The following is a 7469-nucleotide window of genomic DNA, read 5'->3' on the forward strand; positions in this document are numbered from 1 at the left end:
CTGTAAGTATTCTGTTAATAATGAGTGAAAATGGTGCGAAATTTCATGTTCCTAGCTGCATCACAGAAGTGTATCGATCGCGAACGGACGTGTTTTTTATCGCTCTGGTTATGGTGTTAAAAAATATAACAATATTGCAAAGTGTAAAGTTAATAGTTGCATTATTTGATTAATAGTGTGAAAAATAACGATTTAAACTAATAAGCCAACCAATAAGTCGAAATAAAAATAAAGATCAAATAAGCAAAATTGACAAATAATAGCGCGCATTTAAGTTGATGTACATACATACGTATGCATATTAATCCAAACATAGCGGCTGCTGAGTGAGTGCGAAGATGTCGGAATGCGCGAAATGCCGAAAAGGCGTCAGAGGAGAGTCGGGTGTGCGTTGCCAAGGTGTGTGTGGGAAAGTGTACCATAGAACGCAAGCATGTGCGTCGGCTGACGATTACAGCCTAAAGGCACTAGAAAACTGTCCCCTCCTACGCTTCATGTGCGACAACTGCATGATGTACATAGCCAATGTGGATGAAGCTCTTAGAGAAATGATAGGTATAGCTGAGGCCAACAAGATGAATATAATAGAACAAAAGACAGATATTGAAAAAATGTTAAAAAATCACAGCAAAGAGGTAAAAATGTTAGTTGATAGTATAAAGAAGGCAAACCAAGAAAAACTTGATGCAATAAAAAGAGTTGAGGGGCTGTGTAAAGTAAACAAAGAGAAAATGGATAGGGTAGATTCATCCACTAGTGAGCTATGCAAACAAAAACAAGAAATAATTAGCGAGGTGAAGAAAGTGACAACTATAAGCCAAGAGAAAGCACAAAGTGGTGTGGGTGTATCGTATGCCAATGCATTGAAAGGTATTCCTCCTATAATTGTCAGGCCGAAAAACAAACAAGCGGCTGAGAAGACTAGGGTGGACCTTAATAAGATCGATGCATCTGATATGAGAATTGATAGAGTGTCAAATAAGAATAACGGGGCAGTGGTTATAAACGCAAATAGCGTTTCAGATAAGGACAGAATAAAATCTGCTCTAGCAGACAACTTAAATAAAGTAGTGTACGACATCACCGAACCCAAAGTTAATACGCCTAAAATTTTGTTAGCGCACATAAACGCTGAATATTCTGAGACGGAGATAATAAATAAGATAAAAGCTCAGAATAGCTATTTAAATGATGCGAGTTTGAAATGTGTAAAAATATTTAAGTCCAGGCGCAGTGGTGAGGCATTTCCTTCATTCAGTGCAATAATAGAAATTGAGCACAATTTCTTCCTGCAGGTATTGGAGTCAAAGAGACTTAATATTGGGTGGGATCGATGCCCCGTCTATGATGGGCAAACCGTGAGAAGATGCTACAAGTGTCTGGGCTTCAACCATAGCTCTAACAGCTGTAACAAAAAGCTTAGGTGTAGCAAATGCATGGGAGAGCACAAGTCTGAAAGTTGCACTGACAGTAGCCAAAAAGAAGTTTGTGGAAATTGTTGTGATGCTGTTAAAGAGTTAGGGCTAAACCTGGATGTAGCGCACAACGCATTTAGTCGTGAATGTCCTGTCTATATTAGGAAACTGAAACTAGAGAAACAAAGAGTAGGATGTTAGCAATTAGGTGTAATGGAAAAGCGTAACAGTTACTTAAAATGCGTGTATCTTAATATAAATAGTATAATAGCCAATAAAGCCGAGCTTGAAAGGCTTCTTGAGACTGTTGATCCGGATATAGTTTTATGCTCCGAAACATGTACAACAGAGGAAATAAACGACTCCGAAATCAAGTTTCCAACTTATCAGTTTATTAGATGCGACTCGTATAGTAGACACACTGGCGGGGTAATTGTAATTTTGAGAGACACAATAGACTTTAAAATAATAATAAATAGATCCACTGATAAAAATGTCTGGTGTATAGTGGTACAATTGAGAAATTTTGAAACCAAATGGAAAATCGGGGTAGTCTATCACTCACCCAGTTCGAGTGATGCAGATTTTCTGACATATATGGAAGCCATTTTGTCCGAAACATGCGCTAACATGGTAAATACCATTATTATTGGGGATTTTAATATAAATATGAATATATCATCGACATATAGTAGGAAGCTTAATGAGATATTCTCTCAGCAGGCAATGAAACAGTTAATCAACTTTGATACCAGGGTTACTGCACAGTCCGAAACGCGCATCGACTTGTTATACTCTAACACTAATGAAGTTTCATGTGAAAAAGCTGAGGAACATAGAATAACGGATCACGAAACCATAATGTTCAAATGCAATATAAAAAAACAAGGCGAAATCAATAAACTCTCTGAATTAATTTCTTGGGATGAGTACAGCCCAGACAACCTCATAAATCTTTTGAGACAATGCCACTTTGCAAACCTGAATAGTTTCAATATTGATGATATGCTCGAACATATCAACCTTTGTTTGATTTCGAGTATGAATCAACTAACTTCTCGGGTACAAAGGCGGGTTAAACTTAGAAATAAATGGTATGATAGACAACTGACTGACACTAATAAAGAAAAGTTTAGGTTACACCAAAGGGCAGTACTCACAGGTGATTGGGTAGATTACAACAAAATAAAGAAAGAGTATAAGAAAATGATCAAAATTAAGAAAATTCAGTATATGGAACACAAGGTAGAAAATAATAGAGGTGATAGTCGTTTAATGTGGAAATATTTAAAGAATATTCTTAATAATACGGGTAACAGAGACAATATCAAAGAAGTTCTCATCAACGGAAAAATATACAGAAATAGTATGGTAATCGCCGAAGAACTAAACAAGTACTTTGTGGATAGTATCGTCGACATAAATAGTAATATAGAGAACGTAAACTGTGAACAGTTACGACAGGAAGGCAGTCGAGGCACCTTTAAATTTGAGAAAATTACCTCAGAGGATGTTATCCTTATAGTGAAGAAATTTAAGACTAAAATTGGTGGAAATAATTTATTATCTGACGGTGTTATAAAGGATTCAGTTGAATACATGGGACACTTTTATGCCTTATTAATAAATAAGAGTCTTGAATCAGGAACAGTACCAAAAGAATGGAAAGTCTCGACCATAGTTCCGGTAAAAAAAGTGAAAAAACTGTAAAAGCCGAGGAAATTTGACCAATTAATACACTGCCTAGCATGGAAAAAATCTTGGAAAATGTGGTAAAAACTCAGTTGGCGCGCCACATTGAAAGTAATAACATACTCATTAAGGAGCAATCAGGTTTTAGAGCTAAACACTCTTGCGAGACTGCGCTAAATTTTGTTATATCCCAGTGGAAGGAAGACCTTAACTCGAAGATGAATATCGTTGCGGTTTTTATTGATCTCAAAAGAGCTTTCGAGACCATTGACAGGGCAAGAATGTTGAAAAAGCTCGAATGCATTGGTATTGAAAACACGGAGCTTAACTGGTTTCGAAGCTTTCTCTCAGATCGTATGCAACAAACTGTAATCGAGTCAAGTGTGTCAAATAAAGTGGCAGTCAATATTGGGTTGCCGCAGGGATCGGTATTGGCCCCAGTACTTTTTAATATTTACATTAACGACAAAAATATGGCACTCAAGCACTGTAAGTTAAAACTGTTCGCTGATGATACACTGTTAACGATCAGTGACAGAAACTTACAGACTGCGATGACTAAAATGCAAGAAGACTTGGATTCTTTGTACAAATGGTTGTGTTTAAATAAACTTAAGTTGAATGTAAAAAAGACACAGTTCATGATCCTCACTAGAGCAGTTAATCTTGGAACCACCAGTTACAATTTAAAAATCAAAGAGGAAGAAATTGAGGAAGTTAAACTCATTAAGTACCTGGGTATATATATAGATAATAAACTTAAATTTGATGAGCATGTTGAGCATACAGTGAACAAAATTGCAAAACAAATTGGTCATATGAAAAGATCTTGTAAGTATCTGAGAAGAAGGTATAAAACCCTGGTCTATAGATCTATAGTAGAACCACATTTTATATACTGCCCAACAATCTTCTTCTTAGCAAGCGACGCAAATATCGAGAAATTGCAAAAAATGCAAAATAGAGCTATGAGGTTCATATTAAATAAGCGTTACGATACACCTACACAGGAGATGATCACAGATATGAATTGGTTGAGTGTTAAGCAACAGGTTTTCTATCATGCTATGAAATTCGTATACAGCATAAAGAACGGTAAACTTCCAGACTATCTGAGCGACAATCTTCGGTATATAAATGAAACTCATTCATATATACTCAGGGAAAACAATTGCTTTAGACTCCCACTTTATAGAACAGAGGTAGACAAAAAAAACATATTTTATAAAGGTTTAAAGTGTTTTAATGAGTTACCGCCACATGTAAAAGACTGTGATAACTTTGTTGCTTTTAAAAGACAACTATTTGATCACTGTAAAACTCTGGCTATTAGGTAGGAGAGCACGGAACGGAATGGGAACCAGGCCTTTCCATCCGACCAAGCAGCAAATGATCTAGCATACGAAAGCTTCCGACTATGCCCAACAGCCCGACCATAACGCGGAGCGGAAACTAGACCTTTCCGCCCGCCTCACATCACGGAATCCAGCGTCAGGGTTTGCATATTAATGACGACGGGAACATGGATCGGAGACTCGGCCTTTCCGACCGTGACTATCAACTCGTGAGCAACGCGGAGCGGAAACAAGGTCTTTCCGCCTGCTGCACATAGTACATATTTAAAGGTAGACTGGAGACTAGGCTTCGCCAGCTACCAAACTAGTTAGACAATATACATTTATATAGGTTATTTGATAGTTTTAGAAACATAAACAGCTTTGTAATTGAAAATTTAAACTTACATATACGCATACTTTGTTATATATTAAAAATACCTATCTGTACTTTTAAGTCGCAAGACTGTAACAAATAAATAAATAAATAAATAAAATAAATGGAGGAGTTATGATAAAAGTCCTCATATCTGAACAATCAGTTGTATGGGGGCTGCAGGTTATAGTGACCCGATCTTGGTTATTTTGGCTGTAAGTCTTCTGTTGATAATGAGTGAAAACAGCGCGAAATTTCATGGTCCTAGCTACATAAATGGATGAATTATAACGAAAAATCTCATATCTGAACAATCAGTTGTATGGGAGCTATAGGTTATAGTTACCCGATCTTTTTAATTTTCACTATAAGTATTCTGTTGATAATGGGTGCAAGTATTGCGAAATTTCATGTTCGTAGCTGCATAAATGGAGAAGTTATAATGAAAAATCTCATATCTGAACAATCAGTTGTATGGGAGCTATATGTTATAGTGGTCCGATTCTTCCGGTTCCGATAAATGATTAATACATTATAAAAATACACCCACCTACCAAATTTGATCCGGATATCTCGAAAACTGAGAGACTAGATTGCATACAAACAGACAGACAGACGGACAGACGGACATGGCTAAATCAACTCAGCTCGACGTTCTGATCATATAAGTATACATTTTCATGGGTCTATCTCTTTTTGTTCTGGTACTTACAAACATCGGACCAAAGTTATAATACCATTTCATGCTCATGAAAGGTATAAAAAGCCTTTACTAACTTTTTAACGCATGATTTTACAATTTCTAGTCTGTTTCCAATAAATTTCAATTTCGATAACGTTGCTGTAACTGGCCCTGTGAGCAGAGCACTTTCGTGCCATTCGAGAGATTCGAGTTCAATCCGCGGAAACGGTTTTTTATTTGTTTTAATACAAATTTTTTTATTTAATTTTAAAGTTTTAATGTTTAAAAAAATAAATATTTTTTTAATTTATTTAATGTTTAGAAACTTTTTAATTAAGCTTTTTTCTTTTTTCACTTTGATTTTCTAAATTTTCAGTTTTTCTTGTTTAAAAAAAATTTTTTTAATTTTTTTTAATTTTTAGAAAACGTATTGGAAAACTATAAATGGAATAACACTATCCTCCTGGTTTGCAACTCTTTCAATTAGTCATCCGAAATACAGAAAAGAGCTTTTAAGATAGTTGCCGGAATATAAAGACTTTTTGTCTTTCGAAGGACTGAGGTGAGTTGAAAGACCGATGCCAGAATTGGCATGTGGTTTTGTTTTTTTAGAACAGTTTGTAAAAATTAAATGAAATAAAAAATGAGTTTCCTTTTTAAAACAATAAATTCTACAAATAAAAAGGAAATTAGATTAAAAAGGAAAAAAAAACTAAATAAAATTAGTTTTTAAAAATTTAGCAAGAAAATAAGATAAATAAAAAAAGGAAAAAGAAAATTTTCTTGCTCTAGGACTCGAACTCGAATCTCTCGAATGGCGCGCCAGTGCTCTGCTGACTCAGCCATTGCGACTGTTGAGGCAATGCGCGCAAAATGATACAAGTACTTATTTTTATATTTTTGATTTCAAACTGAACGAAAAAAGTGAGTGATGCCACAAAAAAAGGGCCGCAACTGAAGCCATACTTAAATTTTTCATTTCATAATTTTTGACTCTGAGGGCCAATTTCAAATGAATATTTAAATGGCACTTAAGTTTAATTGTGGATTGTTGTTTAAATGCCATTTAAGTTTCGTTGTGTTTCAGATCCACTTTGTTTAAATATGCCAAACAATTGGCAGCACTGCTGCTTGTTCCTTGAAATTGTTGTTGCATTTGCTCATTTGTTTACATTTTGTGCTGAACAGCTGATTGTTTTTTGGTGGGATTTGATGGGATTGATTAAACAACCTACCAATCAATCTTGGTTGTTTGGTACAAACACAGGGTTGCATATCTCATATTTAAATAGCCAATATTGACCATTTAAGTTCAGATTCAATGCATGATCTGAAAATAAATGGTGGAATATAATCAACACTTTCTACTTAAATGGGCCACCCGAAATTGGGCCTGAGAGGAAACATTAATTAACTGATTTAACGATCATTAGTTAAGTGCCCGTTAGAGCTAATTTAATGAACGTTTCTGAGTGCGGCTGTAAAACATTAAAATCTAAAGGTTATTAAAAAAATAAAACTAATAAAAAAAATAAAAAAATACTAATAAAAAATCCTCTACGCCCGAGGAGGACTCGAACCCGGACCCTTTCGACAGGCAGCTTAATGCTTTGACTGAATACCCAATTAAAACCAAATCACTAATTGCTGATCTCAAATTTAGTGACTTGAGATGGGACTGAATTACTGAGTTTATTTCTATGTCACAGTCACTTTCTTCTTCGTTTTCTTCTTCAAAATTTTGTGGATTTAGCGGGTTTTACAAACTGCCAGCAAAATTTGAGAATTGTATAAATGCGTCTAAAATGTTAGTTTTGCAATATCGTAGGAACAAGGATTTTTGAATTTTTTCATGAACAACGGATATTTTTGCATTTGCTGTTAAAAATGTAAGGGGTTGCCCCTTTACACGAGTATATTATGCTTTAAGATAGTTTATATAAGAATTTATATACACTTAGGTCTTTTTT

The 7469-nt window shown here is 35.1% G+C and overlaps 1 protein-coding gene and 1 long non-coding RNA gene across 2 annotated transcripts in view; both read left to right on the forward strand.

Moving 5' to 3' along the window:
- LOC118734246 (retinoblastoma family protein-like) overlaps nucleotides 1-7469 on the forward strand; it is a gene marked incomplete in the record, with an annotated part of 249628 nt that overhangs the window by 151372 nt on the left and 90787 nt on the right.
- LOC118734247 overlaps nucleotides 5926-7469 on the forward strand; it is a 25453-nt gene continuing 23909 nt past the window's right edge. Inside the window, exon 1 of the long non-coding RNA XR_004992362.1 lies at nucleotides 5926-6061. This is a non-coding gene — a long non-coding RNA (uncharacterized LOC118734247). The remainder of the gene's footprint in view (nucleotides 6062-7469) is intronic.

This window comes from Rhagoletis pomonella, unplaced genomic scaffold, assembly GCF_013731165.1.
Source record: "Rhagoletis pomonella isolate Grant_MI unplaced genomic scaffold, Rhpom_1.0 Rhpom_scaffold_00002, whole genome shotgun sequence".
In the NCBI taxonomy this organism is placed as follows: Eukaryota; Metazoa; Arthropoda; class Insecta; order Diptera; family Tephritidae; genus Rhagoletis; species Rhagoletis pomonella.